The sequence below is a fragment of the Pleurodeles waltl genome, chromosome 9 (assembly GCF_031143425.1).
Source record: "Pleurodeles waltl isolate 20211129_DDA chromosome 9, aPleWal1.hap1.20221129, whole genome shotgun sequence".
NCBI classification, from domain to species: domain Eukaryota; kingdom Metazoa; phylum Chordata; class Amphibia; order Caudata; family Salamandridae; genus Pleurodeles; species Pleurodeles waltl.
Genome location: NC_090448.1, coordinates 142,445,645 through 142,466,518, shown reverse-complemented (window position 1 = coordinate 142,466,518; position 20,874 = coordinate 142,445,645).

Genomic DNA, 20,874 nt, shown 5'->3' with positions numbered 1-20,874 from the left:
CCTAAATCACCTTATGAAGCATCTTTCATCCTATGCCACCTCCGCTGTGAACTGATGTCTACCTTCTTGTCTTGCTTCCTTCAAGACTGCTTGGAAATCCTAGAGCCTTCACAGATTTGTTTTAAGGAATAGGTAAAGTGGGCAATCGCCAGGCCCCCCACCTTTCAAGGGGGCCCCTAATAAATGACTGGTGAAGTGATAATATTCAGATTTTTTTTCTCTGCATCTCTCCTTCTATATCTCCTCACTTTTTCTCTCCCCACTGTCTCTTTCTTTATCTCCACCTCTCTGCCTCCTGCTACCTCTGACTTTCTCTACATATCCATAGCTCATTACTCTCTACCTTTCTACCCACCTTTGTTTCTGTACTTCACTTATCTCTTGCTATATTGTTTCCCTTGCTTACCACTCTTCACCTCTCTGCTTCCCTAAGTCCCTTTAAGTTACTCTTATCTTCAGATGTCTTCCTTGTCTCTATCTCTTCCCTTTTGTATCTCACCTGTCTCTTCTTTATGTCTCCTGTGACTCTGTGTCGTTGCCCATCATTTTTCTCTATCTCACCATCTATAAATCAACACCTTTCTCTCTACCTCCCCACTCTAGCCACCACTCTTATTGACTACTTCAGTCATCATTCTAGCAACGCTTAACAACACTTTCTTTGCCTCAAATATCTTTACGTCTCATGTCTTTCACCATAATTCACCTGATCATTTTCACTACACTCACTTCCTTTTTCCCTCTCTCTACCTTGCTAAATCTCTATTTACGTACCTCAAGTCTTTTTACTCGACCTCACCTCTCTTTTACTACATGCCTCTTTTCCACCTCTATAACTGTGTGGCTCTCTCTTTCACTCTGTGTCTACTGTTACATCGCTACCACTATCCTACTCTGTGTACCTCACTTTCTAAAACTCACAACTCATGAGGGCTTGAATAAGCTCAAACAGAGAAATAAATGGTTAATTATTCTTGAAAAAAACAAAATGTGTCTTGTCCAGGCCTCCGTAAACCCTTAATAATACACTGATCCTGCATAGCAAGATGCATAATAGTTGCTAACTTACATCCTCCTGTGGCATATTTAATTTACCTGTAAGTCCCTAGTAAAGTGTACTAGGTGTGCCCAGGGCCTGTAAGTTAAATGCTCCTAGTGGACCTGCAGCACTGATTGTGTCACCCACTAGAGTACCCTTGAACATGTCTCAGGCCTGCCACTGCAGAGTCTGTGCGCAGATTTAAACTGACAGTTTGACTTAGCAGGTTCTCCTACTTGCCATGCCGAATCATTCCTCTTTATTACATCTAAGTCACCCCTAAGGTAGGCCCTGGTTAGCCCCAAGGACAGGGTGCAGTGTATTAAAAAAGGTGGATATGTACTTTTTAGTTTATCATGTCCAGGAGGTGTATATCTCTTAAATTCGCTGTCCACTGCTGCAAGGACTATCTTTCCTATAAGTTAACATTCGGATTGCTTTAAAACATCTTTTAAGTGTAATTCCAAATTGGGAGAAGATAGAAATAGGGAGTTTGGTGTCGCCGGACTCACAATTTAGAATCGCAATTCATGGTGAAGTCAGATTTGAAATTGTTGGTCTGAAAATGCCACTTTTAGAAACTTGGCATTTTCTTACTTTAACCATTCTATGCTTTAGCCTGTCTCTGAATACACATCTGGGCTGAAGTGGGTGATAGCTACACTTTGTAAATTCCCTCTAGACAGCCACAAACACAGGACATTTAGCTGCATTTGCACTCATTTGCATACTAATGGGTGTTCCTGAGCAGAGGGAAGGGGAGTGATTCACACTTACATTTCAGTAGATGGTATCCTGCCTCCACACAAAGAACTGATCACTCCCTTTCAATAGACTGGCAGACAGGGCTAGGATAAAAGGACCCATTGTGCACTTCAGAGAACCCTTTGAAGTCTCCTGTTAGGAGATTACCCATTAAATCAAACTTCCACAGGAGCAGATGCCTTTTACCCAACTCCCTCCAGTAGATGCGAGCTCAGACATTACTGATTATCTGAACCCTGCATCCGCTAGGAGGAGAGGGGAATGGGAATAGAAAAAGAGAGTCTGCCTCCAAATCCAGTTCCAGCCTGTTGAAAATAGGCTATTCAGTGTGTGCTTCTGTATTCTGCACCTTTCTTCTTATTGGGATTTCTTCAAAGGAAGGACCTTGCAGGTGATAAGAGCATAGATAAGTACATTCCTACTGCGCATTCAATGGTTCAGCCATTCACATTCACCCAATTCTATTGTTCTCCTAACCTGGATTTTTGGAAAGACTAGCCTCTCTCTAAGAGAACTTAACTCAATATTTTCTTTTCTCCAGGAGTCAGGGGTATCCAAGAATCTCTGGAGAACAGTTCAAAGGTTCACAAATATACAATCTACTAACGTCTTTTAAAGGAAACAAAAACTCCTTCTCAAGGTTCAGTTTTCACAATCACAGTCTCTAGGAATTAGTCTGAGCACTGAGGTTTGTCTCTAAGACTGGCAAGTCTGCAAGGGGAAGAGTTTTTGAATATATATGTACATTTATATTTTAGCAAGCCTGGAAATCATACAAAAGGATTCCTCACTGCAGTTGCTTGACGTTCTGTGAAGCCAAAACAAATTCTCCTCCGAAAGCCGATAGCCAGTTGTTGGAAGAAGGAAGATATTCAGCTTCTCCAGAAGGGAAAAAGTAGCTGGTGTGCACACCGTAAAAAGAAAACAAATTAATTACTCAAAACTGAAAGAATTAAATAATTCTCCATGATACAAAGCACCTCAGGAATACTGCTCATTCTCCTCAGGGTGTCAGTTGAAGTCGGCAGCTCCCAGAGGGAAACAGCTGGAGGGAAGCTTCAGCACAAGACTAAGGAAGAAACACTAGAGCACTGACCTCACAAAGATTTGCGGCCACCATCTTAAGTGGCAGCTAAACCTGAAGAAGCTAGCTCTAAGAACAGCCTCCGCAAGAGTCACCGTGAGTGAGGACGCCGCTGCAACCAATGTGGGTACAAGGATAAGGGGAATCGTTTTTGCTGAGGGAAGAACATAACAATACTGGCAATAGTTTTCCTGACATCTCCCCTACTTGAAAGGCCCTTTTAGGTATAAGTACTGGACCATAAACCCCACCAAACTAGTTCAACTCAGGGTCTTAAGGAGACTCTGCATCTAAGAGGAGTTGCACTGCCAGGAGGGACTGATACTTTGTCATCTGCTTTGCTGTGTTGCCTGCTGCCTGCTGATCGCTGTGCTACCAGGGAGGACTCCTACTTTACACTGTGCTCTGTTGTGTTGGCCTGCTGCCTACTACCTCTGCAGTGAGGGAGGACTGGACCTGTCCCCTACATCCTTCAATTTCCCAAGGAACTCCAAGGGCTTGTTAAGCTTACTTCCTGTTCTGGAAGATCCAGGGCCATAAAAGACTTCAGTGTGATCAGACCAAGCACTGCCTGCAAACCAACATCTGCTGCAGGGTATTTGTAAATGCTAACAGGATACCAGATGCACTTCCACAGCCCAGCACCTGCTGTGTTGGCCCTCGATCACCTTTTGATTACGCTCAAGAGTGCCGTTTTGAAGACACAGTAGCGCCGCGGCGCTAAGTGAAGGCAACAAACGAGGTATCACCTTTATGCCTCATACTGTGCTACTTGCTGTCAGTTCTCTTTCATTGCTCCTGCTGCCGAGAGATGTGGGTGCCCCTCTCTGTTGCCCAGCAACCCCACCATGCTGGGTGTACACACTGCAGTCCCTTGGGGATGGATAACTGCATTACTGACCTAATAGCAATGTGGACACCGTAAGAGGCCCACCAATACCCAGAGCGACTGCTCGCAAGCTAAGGCACAGCGTTAGCAGGAGATGTGTGGTCTACTTTGGACCCTCACCATATCGAGGTCTGTTAGGGGAATTACTTTGTCATATTCCAAACTGCGCACTTGAATGTGTCCCTGAGATTCTCAGGGTGAGACAGCAGTGTTATGGAGCTTCTACATTACTGTAAAGGCTCTAAAAGGAGCCCCTTGAAAGCACTGTTTGAGAAATATTGAAAAGTGAATGCGTTTTGATACACTAATTGGATTTTTGTCATTTTGGTCATGTTTTACTTGGATAAATATTTTCTATTTTGCTAAATTGATGTGTTGTCTTTTTGTGGTGTCTTTCACTGTGTTACTGTAATAAAGTGTTGCACAGCTACTTTACAGGTTGCCTCCTAAGTTAAGCCTGACTGCTCTGTGCCAAGCTACAAGAGGGTGAGCACAGGTTAATTTAGGGTGTGTATCTGACTTACCCTGACTAGGACTGTGATCTCTACTTGAACAGGATGCATACCTCTGCCAACTAGAGATCCAGGGCCTCATTTACAAAGCTTTGGTGCAGGGCAACTTTGTAAGCCTTTTTGCTACTCCGCCCTGCGTCAAAACAAAAGGGCAGAAATTCAACATATCTACAAGATATGGTGCATTCCAGTACTTGTGCACAAATTGCTGCCATGACCAATGCAGGCACCCTTGCACCATGGAGCAGCGTCAGGATTGGTGCAGGGCAGGCTGGGAGCCTGTGCCTGCAGCAGCGACGGTAGAGGAGCGGCGCAGCGAAGCAGAGGTAAGTTTTTTTTAACTATTAATATTTAATTATTTTTTGCCCGTGCCCCCCCCCCGCCCAGCCCTAGCCACGCGAGCCACTGCTGCCTACTGCTCACACTTTTAAGGTAGCTTGGTCAAGCAGTTAGGCCAATCTTGAAGAACTGCAAAGCATTTGTTGTACACCCCCTAAGTGACCACTTTCTGTGGGCAGGGGTCACTTCCCTACACCTGATTGGCTATTTTCCTTCCATCCAAGATGGAGGAAAATAAAATGGAGAGTCACTTAGCAGACAACACTTTAGGGGTGGTGCATGTCAGGTGAGGCCACTCCTGCTCTTTGTTTGGATTTCCCGCTATTGCTACAGCCAAAATTGGGGGTTTGCAATGGGGGCAGTCATCTGCTGCTAGCAGCAGGCCTGGGGGTCCAGTTTCAAAGGTGTTAATGTTAAGCCCTTTGAAGATCTCCGTCAAGTCGGTACACATTCCTGAGGGAAGGGGATGTTAGCATCTTCACCCAGGAAGTGCCTTTTTCTGCAACCCAGAGAGTGTAGATTGGTTGTCTGGCGGTGGCAGGCTGGATAGGACCAGTCAGCAACCATGCCAGGGTAGTTAGCTTTTGTAGGGGGCACCTCTAAGGTGCCCCCTTGCTACATTTAGTAATAAATCCAATACTTTTAGCAATACATTTAGTAATAAATCCAACACTGTTACCAGTTTGGATTCATCATTCTGAGTTGTTTGATACTAAACAACCCAGGGTTCAGAGTGGCCATCATGTTGCTGTGAAACTCATATTGACCAGTGTCCAGCACATGTACTAAAATGGCTGTTTGGTTCACTCACTGTGTCCCAGTCTTGGCAAGGACACAGTGGGGGCATATTGCTCATGCAGATATGCCTTCACATACATTAATAGTGCACCCTGCCTTAGGGCTGGAAGGCCTGCCAAAGGGGTGTCCTACCCATACATAGTGCATGCAGCGTAGTGGACGGGGCACACAGGCAGTGTACCATGTTGAGTTTGTTTTTTAGGTTTGCCCCAGAGTACTCAGCCTACAATGGTAGGTGATTCTGGGTGCATGGCCCTAGATGGTGGCACAATCAGTGCTGCTGCCCTTATGGGACTACCATTAGTATCTCCTGCCCTGGGTACCTAAGTATAATTTACTAGAGAGTTATGGGGGCAGCTAAAGGAGTCTCCAATTGTGCCAATGCATCACAACAGTTTCAGGGAAAGAGCTCTGACCCAGTGAACCTGGTTAGCAGGGGCTCTGGTCACTAACAACTTCTATATTACATTATATAAAAGGCAAAAAGTGGGGGCTAACCATGTCAAAAGAGGCCTTTTCTCACACTACCCCCCGAAACAAAAGAATATGAGACTACCCTTTCACTTATGAATCTTCATCATCTAAGTGGAAGAAACTGGAAAGGCCACCTGCATTGGCATGGGCAGTGCCAGGTCTGTGTTCCATTTAAAAGTCCATTCCCTGTAGGGAAATGCACCACCTAAGCCATTTGGGGTTTTCACCCTCCATCTGTTGTAGCCATCTGAGAGGCCTGTGGTCAGTTTGAACTATGAAGTGAGAGCCAAGTAGGTGTGGGCTCAGCTTCTTCAGCGCCCGAACCACAGCAAAGACTTCCCTCTGTATGGCATTCCAATTTTGTTCCCTAGAAAGTAGTTTATTGCTAATAAAAGCAAATGGCCGGTTGTGTCCATCATCATTTTTCTGGGAAAGGACTGCTCTTATCCCCATTTTAGAAGCAGCTGTTTGGACTATGAATTACCTGGAGTAGGCTGGTGCTTGTAGGACTGGAGCAGAACACACAGCTTTGTTCAGAGTGTCACATCCCCTTTGACAACTCACTGTCCAGTTAACCTTTTTGGGCATTTTCTTAGAGGTTAGTTCTGTGAGGGGGGCAACTATGGTGCCATAACCCTTCACAAATCTCCTATATTGCCCAGTCAAGCCAAGGAATGCCCTGACCTGTGTCTGGGTTGTGGGAGGTTCTCAAGTCAGAATGGTCTGGATCTTGGGCTGGAGGGGTGGCAATTGGCCTCCACCAACCAGGTGGCCCAAGTAAACAACTTTCCCCTGCCCTATCTGGTACTTACTGGCCTTGATAGTGAGGCCTGTCTTCTGTAGAACCTCAAGGACCTTCCCTAGGTGGATCAGGTGATCCTGTCGGGAGGAACTATAGACAGCTATGTCATCCAAATAAGCTGAACTGAAGAATTCCAGTCCAGCAAGGACTTGGTTCACTGACCTCTGGAAGGTGGCAGGTGTATTCTTTAGTCCAAAGGGCATAACAGTGAACTGATAATACCCACTATGAGTAGAAACTGCTGACCTCTCTTTTGCTCCTGGGGTCAGACCAATTTGCCAGTACCTAGATGTGAAATCAAAGGTACTCAGATATTTGGCTGTCCCTAGTCTGTCTATGAGCTCATTGGGTGTGCATCAGTTTTGGTAACAGAGTTTAGGCCCCTGTAATCCACACAAAACCTCATTTCCCTTTTCTCTGCTTTGGAGTGAGGTTTGGGGACTAAAACTACTGGGTTAGACCAGGGACTCTCAAAGGGTTCAATGACACCCAAGTCCAACATATTTTTAACTTCTGTCTGGATGCTCTCCCTGACATGGCCTGGCTGTCTATAAATCTTGTTTTTGGCAGGCAAGCTGTCACCAGTGTCCACATAATGGGTACATCAGTTTGTCTTTCCAGGGGTCAGAGAGAATAACTCAGCATACTGGTTGAAGACTTGCCTGCAATCAATTTGCTGTTTTTTGTGAGGGTGTCTAATAAGACCACTCCATCCACAGAACCATCTTGTGGGTTGCTGGAGATGCCATCAGGGAGAGGCTCACTCTCATCTTCCTGGCCCTCATATGTAACCATGAGCATAGCCACATCAGCTCTGTCAAAGAAGGGTTTTAGGTGGTTGGCATGTATAATTCTTTTTGGGGTTTTCAAACTACCTAAGTCAACTAAATAAGTGACCTCCCCTTTTCTTTGAAGTATGGGATAGGGCTCAGAGTATTTGTCCTGGAGGGCCCTTGGAGCAACAGGCTCCAACACCCAAACTTTCTGCCCTGGTTGGAACTCAACCATACCAGCTTTCTGGTCATACCAGAGTTTCTGCAGCTCCTGGTTGGCCTGAAGATTTTTGTTGGCTTTCTCCTTGTACTTAGCCATTCTTGAACGTAGGCCAAGCACATAGTCCACAATTTCTTGCTTAGGCTCTTTGAGAGGCTTCTCTCAGCCTTCCCTAACAAGACTTAGTGGTCCCCTAATAGTATGCCCAAACAAAAGCTCAAATGGAGCAGAAACCTACTGCCTTTCGGGGCACTTCCCTGGAGGCAAACAGCAGGCAAAGAAGCAGGACATTCAATCTCCTTCTGAGTTTTTTAGGGAGTCCTCCAATCATGCCTATTAAGGTCCGGTTAAATCTTTCAACCATCCCATTTGTTTGAGGAGGGTCTGGGGCAGTGAACTTATAGGTCACCCCATATTCCTTCCACATATGTTTTAAGTATGGAGACATGAAGTTCGACCTCTGTCTGGTACTACCTCCTTAGGAAACCCTAGCCTGGTGAAAATACCCAGGAGGGCTTTTGCAACTGCAGGAGCAGTAATGGTCCTAAGGGGTATAGCCTCATGATATCTAGTGGCATGATCCACTACCACTAGTATGTATCTGTGTCATGGAGCTGTTTGAGAGTCAAGGGGGCCAACGATGTTGACCTCGACCCTTTCAAAGGGTACCCCAACCACAGGTAGTGGCATTAAATGGGCCTTTAAGTGTCCACCTGCTTTGCCACTGTCCTGGCAGTTAGGGCAGGACTGAAAAAAGTCCTTTACTTTTTGGGACATTTCTGGCCAATAAAAATGGTTAAGTAACCTACTTCAAGTTTTATTTTGGCCCAGATGCCCAGCTAGGAAAATGTCATGGGCTAGAGTGAGGAGAAATTCTCTGAACTGCTGGGGCACTACCATCCTCCTGGTTGCACCAGGTTTGAGGTCTCTGGCCTCAGTGTACAGGAGCCCCTCCTCCCAATAAATCCTGTGGGTACCACTGACATTTCCTAAATCTTCCTGTGCAGCGTTCTGCCTCAGGCCTTCAAGAGTGGGGCAGATCATCTGCCCCTGGCGCAGATCCTCCCTGGAGGCCCCCCTGCGTCCAAGAGCTCTGGGTAATAAGGCCCAAGTTCTGCAGGCTCAGTTCCTTCCAAGAAAGATGACTCCTCTTTCTTGGAAGAGGGGTCCTGATCTGGGATCTGTTTTACAAGCAAGTCCCCCTAGTCGTCTTGACTTTTCTCTTGGTAGGCTGGTCCACCTCTCCTTTTTCTTTCTGAAGTTTGATTTGTGCCCTTGTCTTGACACATGCCCATTCTGGGAATCCTAGCATTGCTGCATGGGTCTTCAGTTCTATTTCAGCCCAGGGTGAACGCTCCAGGTCATTTCCAAGCAAGCAGTCTACTGGGATGGATGAGGACACCATCACTTCATTTTGCCCTTATACTCTCCTTCAGTCAAAAGTTACCATAGCCATGGGATGGAACTTTGTCTCATTGTCACCAATGGTGACAGGATAAGACTTTCCTACCAGGAACTGATTTGAGTGGGCCAAGTGCCGAGTTACCATATTAACACTAGCTCCGGTCTCCCTCTGTGCTTCCACTTTCTCCCCACTAATCAAATGGTGCTGTCTGTGTTTTTGCATATTACTTGGCCAGACAGCACAGGATAATACTATCTCACCCTCAGTGACTAATGATGCCTTGGTGGGGTCCCTGTCATGGTCAGGCCACACCTATGATCCCATCTGGAGATTGGCATCTGCATTTACTGCAGGTTGACTAGAGGCATTATTTTTGTTTTTACAGCTAGAGTCTCCAGTTTGGTGCCCTTTAGTTTTGCAGTCATGTACCATGCCTTATTGGGATCAATGTGTCTTACTTTGTACCCACCCATAGACTGTGAGGAGTCTCTGGGCCACCTCCTGTGCAGATGTTTGGGGGCTTTGAGAAGACTCTTTGTTATTTTTGTTTTGGCACCCATCTTTGAGGGCCTTTTTGGTCTCCCCACCAGTGGCAGTTTTGGTTACCCTTGTCTTGACCCAATGGTCTGCCTTCCTCTCCAATTCTTGAGGGAAAAGTGGACCCAGGTCTACAAGGTGTTGATGTAGCCTACCACTGAAACAATTACTTAGCAGATGGACTTTCATGAATAGTTTATAGAGCTCATCATAATATTGTACCTTGTTCCCAGCTAACCAGCCACCCAGCATCTTTACTAAATAGTCCACAAAGTCTACCTAAGTTTAGCTCTGGGTTTTTCAAGCCTCTCTGAACTTTATATGGTACTCTTCAGTTGTAAATCCAAAGCCCTCAGCCAGGGTACCCTTTATGCGGTTGTAAGATTTAGAATCTGCCTCATTCATGGCACTGAATCTGCTTCAGTGCCATGAGCCTATCTCTTCACTTTCCTGAGAATAACTCTCACAACAGTGTACCCCAACATTATTTCTCGATTTCCCACTCAAATCATTCTGTTTCAAAGGCAAAAAACATGTGACTACATCATCCCCTTCAGTGAAGGGAGGGACAACTCCTTTTGGGATTTTGATGTTGATGGATTTTTCCCTGAACATTTGTATGCTGCCACAAGAGATGGGTCCAAGGCCCAACTCTTTTCTCTGTTTCTCTATTTCCAAAAGCTGGCTCTCTAAAGAGAGTCTTTTGGTCAGCCTGGCAATGTCCAGGCCTGCTTCTGGTAGAGGAGATACCCTCATCTCCACTGTCCAGAGGGTCTTCATCATCCACCATAGATGCATCATCATCTATCTCATCTGGGGGATTATTTTTTTCATGGTGGGCCACCAGAAACCTAGGTTTCTCTGTACTGGGGCTTTTTCCAGTACGAATTTGGTACAGTCTGCAGTCTCGTATGATTCTAGGTCGAGCTCCTAGTTCTTGGTCTCTGCATCTGTCATTTTTATTTTACTAAAGTTGGGACCTTTTTAAGGATTTGGAATCCCCATTTTCAATTGTCCAACTAGAATTAGGACTATTAATACTTTTTGGTAAAGTTGTAGGGACTTAACGAGGGCCCTAACAATTATTTTTTAAATTTACAAAAAGTGATTAGCCAATTGAAAATCAAAAACAATTAAGCTAAAGGCAATTTGGAGAGTAATCCGTGTGCTCACAAAACTGGAAAAGTGGTATCAGCAAATGCAAAGGCTTTATCCCACCGCTGATCCACTAAATGTAGGAGGCTGGCCCTGTATGTAGTGTGCAAAGCTAGGCACACTGTTCAGGGGGTCCAGACAACCACACATTGGTTTACTGGGGTACAAACTAGATCACCTAATGCTCTAATTTCGAAGGTAGCTTGGTCGAGCAGTTATGCCAATCTCGGAGAACTGCAAAGCATTTGGTGTACTTACAGCATCAATCTTGCAATTCACACACTTAAAGGAATAACTCGAGACCAATATATAAAAAAGCTTCAAATGTTTATGTAATTTTGAAGACCAAGAACATCAATATTGGTTAAGCGCTTTTTGAGATTTGAATTTTTGGAGTTTAATAAAAATAGTCTTTTTGTGCGTAATTATGCACCATAAGAATCAATGGAGGATCACGTTTAAAAATACAGAAAAAATCATACAGTTGGTTTACCAAGTTGTCCTTTGCAGGTTGGTCGAGGCCATCGGTGGGCACACTGTGCCAGGTAGGGAAGTTCAGGTGGCTCCCGGTTCTGGCGGGAGCAGCAGGAGAAGGTCTCTGGAGCTGGTGCAGGGCCACTGTGGAAAAGCACTGAACAGGTAAGTTTAAAGTTAGATCCTGGGGGTCCCCTTGGAGTGTCGAGGTCACAAGATGTGGAGGACTCTGAGGGGACAGGAGGTTCTTTAGTGTAGTGCACAGGGCGACCAGGTGCAAAGCGAATCGGTGAGCCAGGAGCAGTGCGCAAGGATGTCCTCAGAAGCAGGAGGTAGATTGGTTCAAGGGGTGATTGCAAGACAACAGGGGCACTCTAGTTGGAGGTCTCAGCTGTTTCTGATGTTTCTGGACGGGAGACTCCTCCTGATCCTTTTTCAGTCCAAGGTGGACTGTTTTTCCTGGTGGCCGGAGTCAGATGATCACTACCAAGGGTATTGGTATGATTCAGCTGTTAGAGCGCAAAGTGCCACCAAACTTTGCACACTGGTGGGGTTTGCCCTCATGGTCACTGGTGTGAAGTTTGGCCTGGTGTGGCGTGGCACCCAGTTCCAGAGTTAGCATCTGGTCAGTGAAATGGCTTCACTGCCTGGTTGGTTCCCTGTGGATTTAGAGTGGTACCTCCACTCTGGAGGGAGTTATCTGGCAATTTGTATAGCCCGGAGGCCCTCTGGGGCTCTTTAGAGTTTTTCCAGGTGTCCAGAAGCTCCTCAGTGGTGATTGTTTGGTCCTGGGTGCAGCAGGCAGGGTTTGGCACTTTTTTTATGCAGCAGGTCCACAGTTCTTGTGCGTTGGATTTCTTGTTTCAGGTCTTCTTCTGTCCATCAAATCTGATTTCTTGGTCTAGGGATGCCCACTAAATACTGTATTTAGTGGGTGTTTTAGGGGTAACCTGGTAGTGACCAACGGGTCATCTACCTTAGGATGGCTACAACCATTAAGTGACCATGTCCTGTGGGCAGGGGTCACTTCCCTACACCTGATTGGCTATCGTCCTTCCATCCAAGATGGAGGAAAATTAAATGTAGTGTCCACCTCACAAGCAACGCTTTAGGGGTGGTGCATGCCAATTGTAGCCACTCCTTCTGTCCCTTGTTTGAATTGTCCGCCGTTGCTCCCACTAAAAGTGTGGATTTGCAATGGGGCAGCCAGCTGCTGATAGCAGCAGGCCTGAGGGGGTTGAGATTCAAAGGTGGTTAGCCCTTTGAGGCTCACCACCAGGGCAGTGCACATTCGTGAGGGAGGGGGTGTTAGCACCTCTACCCAGGAAGGGCTTTGTTCTGCAATCCAGAGAGAAGGATCTGTCAACCTAAGGTTGTAGATTGGTTGTCTGGTAGTGGCAGGCTGGATAGGACCAGTCAGCAACCATGTCAGGGTAGTTAGCTTTTGTAGGGGGCACCTCTAAGGTGACCTCTGGGTACATTTAGTAATAAATCCAATACTGGTACCAGTTTGGATTTCTCATACTAAGTTGTTTGATACCAAACAACCCAGGGTTCAGATCAGCCATCGTGTAGCTGTGAAACTTGTATTGACCAGTGTCCATCACACGTATTAAAATGGCTGTTCTGTTCACTCACTATGTCCCAGGTTTGGGAAGGACACAGTGGAGGCATATGGCTCATGCAGCCACCCCCTCACATACATTATAGTGCTCCCTGCTTTAGGATTGGAAGGCCTGCCAGAGGGGTGTCTTACCCATAGTGCATGCAGTGTATAGTGAACAGGGCACACAAGCAGTGTGCCATGTCGAGTTTGTGTTTTTGGTTTGCCCCAGAGTACTCAGCCTACAATGGTAGGACTGAGCGCATCTGGGTTCATGGCCCTAGAGGGTGGCACAATCAGTGCTGCTGCCCTCGGGCCTATCCTTAGTACCTCCTGTCCTGGGTACCTAAGTACCATTTACTAGGGAGTTATGGGGTCTGAAAAAGGTGTCTCCAATTGTGGCAATGCCTCACAACAGTTTTTCGGGAAAGAGCTCTGACCCAGGGAACCTGGTTAGCAGAGGCCCTGAACGCTAACAACTTCTTGGCTACATCATATACCAGGCAAAAAGTGGGGGCTAACCATGTGAAAAAGAGGCCTTTTATCATAGAGAGGAAAAACAGGGAGCAATAATGTAATTTCTCCCCATTGTGCCACCCTTACACCATCCCTGGGGGGGTGTAGGAAAATGACACAGTCCCAGGTTTATGAAACCTTGTAAATCTGGGAATGCGTCAGATTTCATGGGTGATGTGTGCAGACTAATGTGTGAAAGAGGGCCACAGTTACAAGGCCATGTAAAGCAATGCAGATTGGCTTTGCGTAGCCTTGTAGATATGGGCCTGCAGCCTGCGCCGCCAGTGCATCAAAAAAAGTGACGCACCTGCGGCGCAGGCCACTTGTAAATGAGGCCCACAATTTCTACCAATATGTCTGCATCTGTCTAAAACACCACCTACAATCCCTCAAGAAAGCAGTAGGCCATATTTTGCATGTGTTTTCTGCGAATATGAAGTGTAGACGCTAGTTTTCCACAGTTTGACAGTCTCTGTGCCTCACTATGTGTTTTTTGTTTTCTGATGACTATTAACATTACTGTTTGTTTTTTACCTTATGCTTCAGTGAAGCGGTGTTTCCCTTTAAGGAAACAATTAACGTTAGCTTTCTTCACGACAAATGTGTCATTAAATAATGGCGTGATCTCCAATGGACTGTAAAGTTGATACTGGAAGGAAAACATGCTGACATTATTGTACTCAATGATCCAGGGTTTTTGCATTGTAGGCAATTTTCAAGCTCTTTACATTATTTCCAATACTGTAAAATCTGAGAAATAAAAATCATGTTCTCATCATGTTCTGAAGCACTTTCAAATAGGCATTGTATCTTGAATACAGTGACGCCTAAGTAAAAAGAGTTCTCAAGACAATATTTTGTTTGAATTAAAAATGTCAAACCACAATGTGTTTCCTTAATTTAATATTTATTAGAAAAACAAATTATTTGTTCAAGTTCAGACGATTGCTTTACAAACAGCCTATTACGAGGTATAACAGATAATTACATATAGGTATAAAAAATTGATATGCATATGAAATGTTAATCACCCGCTAAGCTTTAAAGGGGCCACCCAGTGCAGAGAAAAAACAATTATTTTCACCAAGCCTTGTAACTCAGGTATTCTAATCTGTTCCTTTGTTTGATGATGATTGCTTGGGTTTTGACATCTATTGTGACATTAGCCCAGATTTAGACGTTGGAGGTCAGGCCGTTGTTCTGCCCAGGCAAAATGTCTCCATCACCCTGGCAGAGGTCCCAACCACCAGATTTATAAATGACCACCATTGCTAGCGGTCATTTACGAAACATTGGCAGGAACCGCCAACATAGTCAATGCATTTTGATGTTTGGTGCAAGACTCTGTCAACAAAATGGAGCCTTGCATCAAACAGTTTTCTCTTTTTTTTTCAAAGAGAAAATCAAAAAATGTGATTTTTTTTTTTTTATGAAAAATGTAATGCCCCCCTCACCATGGAAGTCATTATTTCCTTTTCACTGTCTGTCATCGCCATGGTTTGCCTGATGGTGATGGACATTAAAAAAACGGCTATATGTCCGCCCATCCTAGTTGGGCAGAGGGACATATAGCCCATTCTCCAATGACCCTGATTCTGTCAGGTCACCGCAGGGGTCTAACCATGGCAGAGATGGTGGAGTTTCCACCATGGTTACACCAGTGGTCCTCCTGCATATCAATCGGACAGGTGGACCATTATCTTGGCAGTAAGCATACTCCATCATCATTGCGAGGGTGTATCCTCACTGCCAGGATATGAATTATTAAGTTTCAAAAAATCTCTCCAAATAGCATAATAGTAAAGTCCAAGGTTATGGTGAGCTTCCTCGACAGACTTCTGAGGAGCATATTCTGTACTCATGCAGTATTATGAATAACATGATTTATGAACCTTTCAGAGCACTGGCGTGCTCATCTAATCTTCAAAGAGTTTTAAACGTTGTCCAAGGTACTTGGGATCCAACAGATGCATTTGTGGCAACGGATACTTTACTAGTGAATCGTCATTGTACAAACAGTATGGGCTCATTCAAAATGAACACTGATAAACCATCCTTGGGATTATCATGGAAAAACGATGCTTGCCAAGCGAACACGTCTGATAATCCCATGTTATGCAAATCACAAGGAATTCTGGTATTTCCTGAGTTTTGGTGGAGAGGTGCTCCCATATTTTCTACATCTAATGTTATGTATTAAAAACAAAAAATAAACATATACCCACCTCTCTAGTAAACCTGAGACATTTAATACTTAAAATCTCTGCATTAACAGCGAGAGTGAATGGCTCTCTCGTGGATGCCCTAATGGTACCTGAAAATATGCTTGATGCCTTCTACTGTGGTGTATGTTGCAATCATCCTGTGCTGTCTATTTTCAGCTCCTCCCGGAGTCATCTCCCAGAATGGCAACTAATAGAAGCAGTATTTGTGCCCGAGTTCAGCATATAACTCTCAATACTAGCCTACAGACATAGTGCAGGGACAGGCAATCACTGCTCCCATTGCCCAGCAGTTCCACAGTATGTCAAGTTCCAAGCCTGGACCAGCTAACCATAGCAACCTGTTAATGATTAGGGTAACCTTTGTGGGAATGCTCAGTGGAAGTCATGTGTGTTGCTGTCTGTTACTGAAGCCACCACACTGACACTGCCCTAAACTATTTGCATGATATTTAATGGGTTGTGAATTGTTTGTGGTAATAGTGGCACATTCCTGCTTTGCTATCTCACATCATGGCAATCAATTCATTGTAAGTGAGAGTCGTGCCTATACAGTTCCCCAATCGCAGACAAGAAGAATGTAGTAGGGCTGCATTCATCTAAACCAGCCTACCTAAATGTGGGATAGGGTAATTTGGAAAGGGGGTGCTAATGTCTGAAATCCCATCCCTCCACAGTAGTATTGGCAAATAATAGTCAGAGCGATAATTGGGTGTTGTGCCCAAAAAGGTCAACCATGGGCGTACAGAGTGAGCAGAGGTGACTCTAGTCATCAAGTCTTTCTGTGCTGGCCTAGGCTGATAGACTTCATCCAAGTGATAACATTTCTGTTGCATCTCCACCATCTCCACCATATTTCAAGCCTGAAATCGAGGAAGCAGCCCCTTGCTCCCCACACATCCACTGTAAACTGACACTTATTATCTTTCCCTTTTTGTAAGGAGTGCTAGGTTGGGGTGCGTGGGCATGAAGCTAAAATATATAATTGGTGAGAATCCATCTTCACAGTGCCACTGGAGCAAATATTGGGAGAAGAGTTAAGACCGAAAGGACAAACAAAGTATAGAGAATGAGAAATGCAGCTTAGGAGGGCTAGTAGGTAGAGAAAAGAGTAGTAAAGAGAGGTGGAGTAAAAGTACCGGCAAGATGAGACAAGGGTCAAAGAGAGGAAAGAGAAGGAAAAATGTTAGACTATTCATCAGGATGCAAGAAATAGAGACCAGGAGGGAACGGGCCGTGAGAGAGGAACTAGAAGAGGCAAGAGAATATGTGTCCTGAGAGGTGCAAGGAGAAAGACGATTCTATGAGAGAGGGAGAAGGAGGATAAGAACATGCCTAGGGCGCCTAGCCTGGTACATGTTTCACCATCGTCAAGTCAATCAGTGGTCTTGCTACACCACTTTGGTGGTGAGAGACAAGCTGGTTCTTCCCTTTCGCAGATAAAAAAAAACAACGGAGGTTTGGTGCTAGGGATAGATGTCAAGCTTTAGGCGAAGACTTAGATCCGCTGAGAGTACCAGCTGTCCCCACCTCAATTACTTAAATGCCTCAAAAAAGAAGGAAGGAAGCTTGCTGTCACCAGTGGGTGCAAAACCTGGGGTGCAATAGCATATGCTTGTGGATTAGCACACTGTTTTTTTATCGCGGGTGTTATTTGGAGCCAAGGATAAATGAGCACAACAAAGAGTTAGAGGTCAACGAGCGGGTATTATTTTGATTTGTCACCTGTAATGAGACCTTAGTAACAACAAAGTCAGCAAGCATACCCTAGTCGTAGACGGATGATGCAGTCACTAGTACAGACGACAACAAGGATACCCTATTGTTCCCCAAGGACGCACGGGAATCAGAGACGAATGACTACCCGCGGATGGCCGTGCTGCAACAACAGATGCCAGAAGTAAACAGTGAAAACCCAAGAATGTTTTCTAGTTAAGGATTAGCCGAGGGATCTGGAAATAGTCAAAATAAGAAAGGCAAAGGGTGCAGCATCGTGTGGACGAAGTATATGAATGTGGAGAGACTGTACACATATGAATCATTGTCTGCCAAAGAGAAATGTGCGCAATTCTTCTCTATATGCTCTATCATTAGTGATTTAGTGGTAGAGCAGATTAGTGCATTTTTTAATCCGGAAGTTGCCATCCCTGCGAAGATTAGTTGTGTAGCTTTTTCACTCTCCATTAATTAGAGTTTCAGAGCTTCCATTCTCTTCCCTGTCAGAGTTAATTAACATAAAAGGCATCAGCACTAGTGCAGTTATAACTTAACTCCTTCCCCCAGCACTCTTGGACTGGAATCCTATCACAAGAATACAAGCATAAAATAAAGGGAAACACAAAAAATGCCCTCGCCATAGAACATAGGGCCAGATGTAGGTAGCTGTTTGCATGTCGCAAACTGCGAAAAACGCAGTTTGCGCCATGCAAACAGCCTAACGTGATGCACATCCCCAAATTGCGAGTCGGTACCGACTCGCAATTTGGGGATGCGACTCGCAAAAAGGAAGGGGTGTTCCCTTCCTATTTGCGACCGCATCGCCATGCTGAGTTGCTTTGTGACCGCGAATGTGGTCGCAAACCAACTCGCAGTTACCACCCTCATTTGCAAAAGGGAAGGGGTCCCCGTGGGACCCCTTCCCCTTTGTGAATGCCGAAAAAAACGAAACCAAATGGTTTCATAAGTTTTTCTTTTTGCAACTCGTTTTCCTTTAAGGAAAACGGGCTGCAAAAAGAAAAAAAAAACTGCTTTATTTAAAAAGCAGTCACAGACATGGAGGTCTGCTATCTCCAGCAGGCCACCATCCCTGTGAGTGCATGGACTCGCTATGGGGGTCACAAAATGCGACCCACCTCATTAATATTCATGAGGTGGGTCTTTGCGACCCCATAGCGAGTCGCAGAAGGTGTCTGAGACACCTTTCTGTATAAAATTTTGCGAGTTGCAAATTGCGAGTCGGTATGACTCGCAATTTGCAACTCGCAAAATTTTACTTTGCTACATCTGGCCCCAAATACCATGATAAGGCTCTTGTCACCTTACATTTCACATATAAGGCTCTTGTCACCTTACATTTCACATTACATACCTCATTGATCCTTAACCATTTGTGTCTAGTACAATAATTCTAACTGTGTTGTAACCTCAGGTATACACAGAAGTTCCTAGTATTTTATTTAGCACAGTGTAGGAGAAATTCCTGGGACAGATGTTGGGCTTGGGTTGGGATGATGTGAAAAACAGGTTTGAAAATTGCCTTTAATTAGAATAACAAGACTTTTCTCACAAAAAAATGGCTAAACAACATTTTAAAATAACATATAACAATGTCACAAGAAGTCAAGAGTGCAACACTTGGAAGAACTTTATTCACGAACAGATGAGGATCAATGCTGCTCAAACTCTGTCTTGACAAGGTTCACTGCTTAAAACTTGCAGGGAGCACGGTCAGAGACAGATGTAAAATATTTGAAAAAACTAAACAGCAGTACATTTCATTGTCCAATACAAGGTAAATTTTAAATTATTGGAAGTGTATGACTAGATGATATGCTTTACCTAATAAATCAACTTCACACCAAGCAAGATCAAATACATCACAATTAGCAATACGGAATTTAAAGGCGTAATCAAAGAATAACGTTTATTTAGGCTAAGTTAAATCGAATGGATGCTGGACAACTATATGAAAAATAGCTATGTGTGTTTGGAAGTGTCTGAGATAGAGCCAAATGAAGAATATTCTTACATATTAGTGGTACACGTAGGGTCTTTGGGTGAAATGTTCCTCTAACTTAGTTGTTTCCTAGAGATAGATTTATCCATAAATGTCATGGTGACTGAGGATGTATAATTATAGCGAGGCATCCTTGAGTCCTTGTGGTAGTAGGTAGTTACTCTTAGTCAGGTATTATATTCATATTTCTAGTCAATTGTTTCTCAGAGGGCCAATTAATGGTGCAGACTGCAATCAGACTTTTTTTAAAGTTTCTTGTTTCTTAAATTACAGGTGTCACCAGAACAATATCAGTGCCTCTGCCTGCCTCAGTGCTGTATTATTTGGTTAGCTTTTAATCGATCATAAAACAATACCCATGGTTAAAATGTCAAAGTCTGCACTTGTCATAATCTTCAAGCATTGGGAGGTTGGAAGTTGGAACAAGTATTGACCATGGTGATATCTATCCACGCCTTAGAAATCCTATAATCACATTTTTAAAGCACTGACAAAACAGTCCTCGGGTTAACAACTGTGTGGCTCACGGGCTCTTGAAATCAACCTTCTGGGCTCTTTTTGACCACAAATGGGCCCATTCGCACCAGAACTGCATTGCTCGCACCTAAGTTGAATGTGAGTCACCACCAGCCCGTCTCTACTCAAAGTAAGCTTTGATCGCCACAGAGGATCACCACTGGGAAGCTTCAGCTCACCTGTCCACAACACCCAGCCTGCTCTTTGTGTCATGCCAACCACCACCCACAAAGCTGTCCTTGCTACCTGACACCCTCTCCAATGCAAACGGGACTGTTGGCACAAAAATTTAAAAAGTAAAAATTCAGCAGGACTAATTAGGGACTGTATCCAACCTGCGCTCCATCATTGTCAGCCTGAAATTTTGACTTTGATCCTGCCCAGCACACCATATAGTCACAGTAGGCATTTTATGCTTTTAGGTCATATGTTGCAGTTTATTATTTAAAAATTAATAACTTCGGTTCTACTTATGGGATTTTTTTTTTGTCTTGTTTTATTTAGTAAATTAAGTTATTTTTTTCTTACGTGGTGTGGGATCTTTTTGTGTGATGTTTTGACTCTTACTGTTTAAGTGCTGCACAAATACTTTACACATTGCCTCTAAGCTATGCCTGATTGCTCTGTGCCAAGCTACGAGGGGGTGAGCACAGGTTAATTTGGGGTTTGCTTCTACCTTGCCCTGACTAGGATTGTGGTTGCAGCTTGACCAGGGCTCACGTCCCAGTCAACCAGCAGCCCAATTTGTAATAGAAAGGTTCTCCCAAATGAGACACTCAGGGCCATATGTACGAACACTTTTTCCCATAGACACAGAATGGGTAAAAACCTTTGCTACATCTGGCCCTCCTTTCTCCCAAGTGATAGTCTTCAGAGAATTAAGCAGATTGAAAGGGAGCTACATATTTTTGAGACATCTCAATCAACGTAGTTTGCAAATTATCTGAGGTCTTCCCAGAATTATCTTACACGTAGAAAAACGCAACATTTACTGCTAAAAGGGTCTCCTTGACTC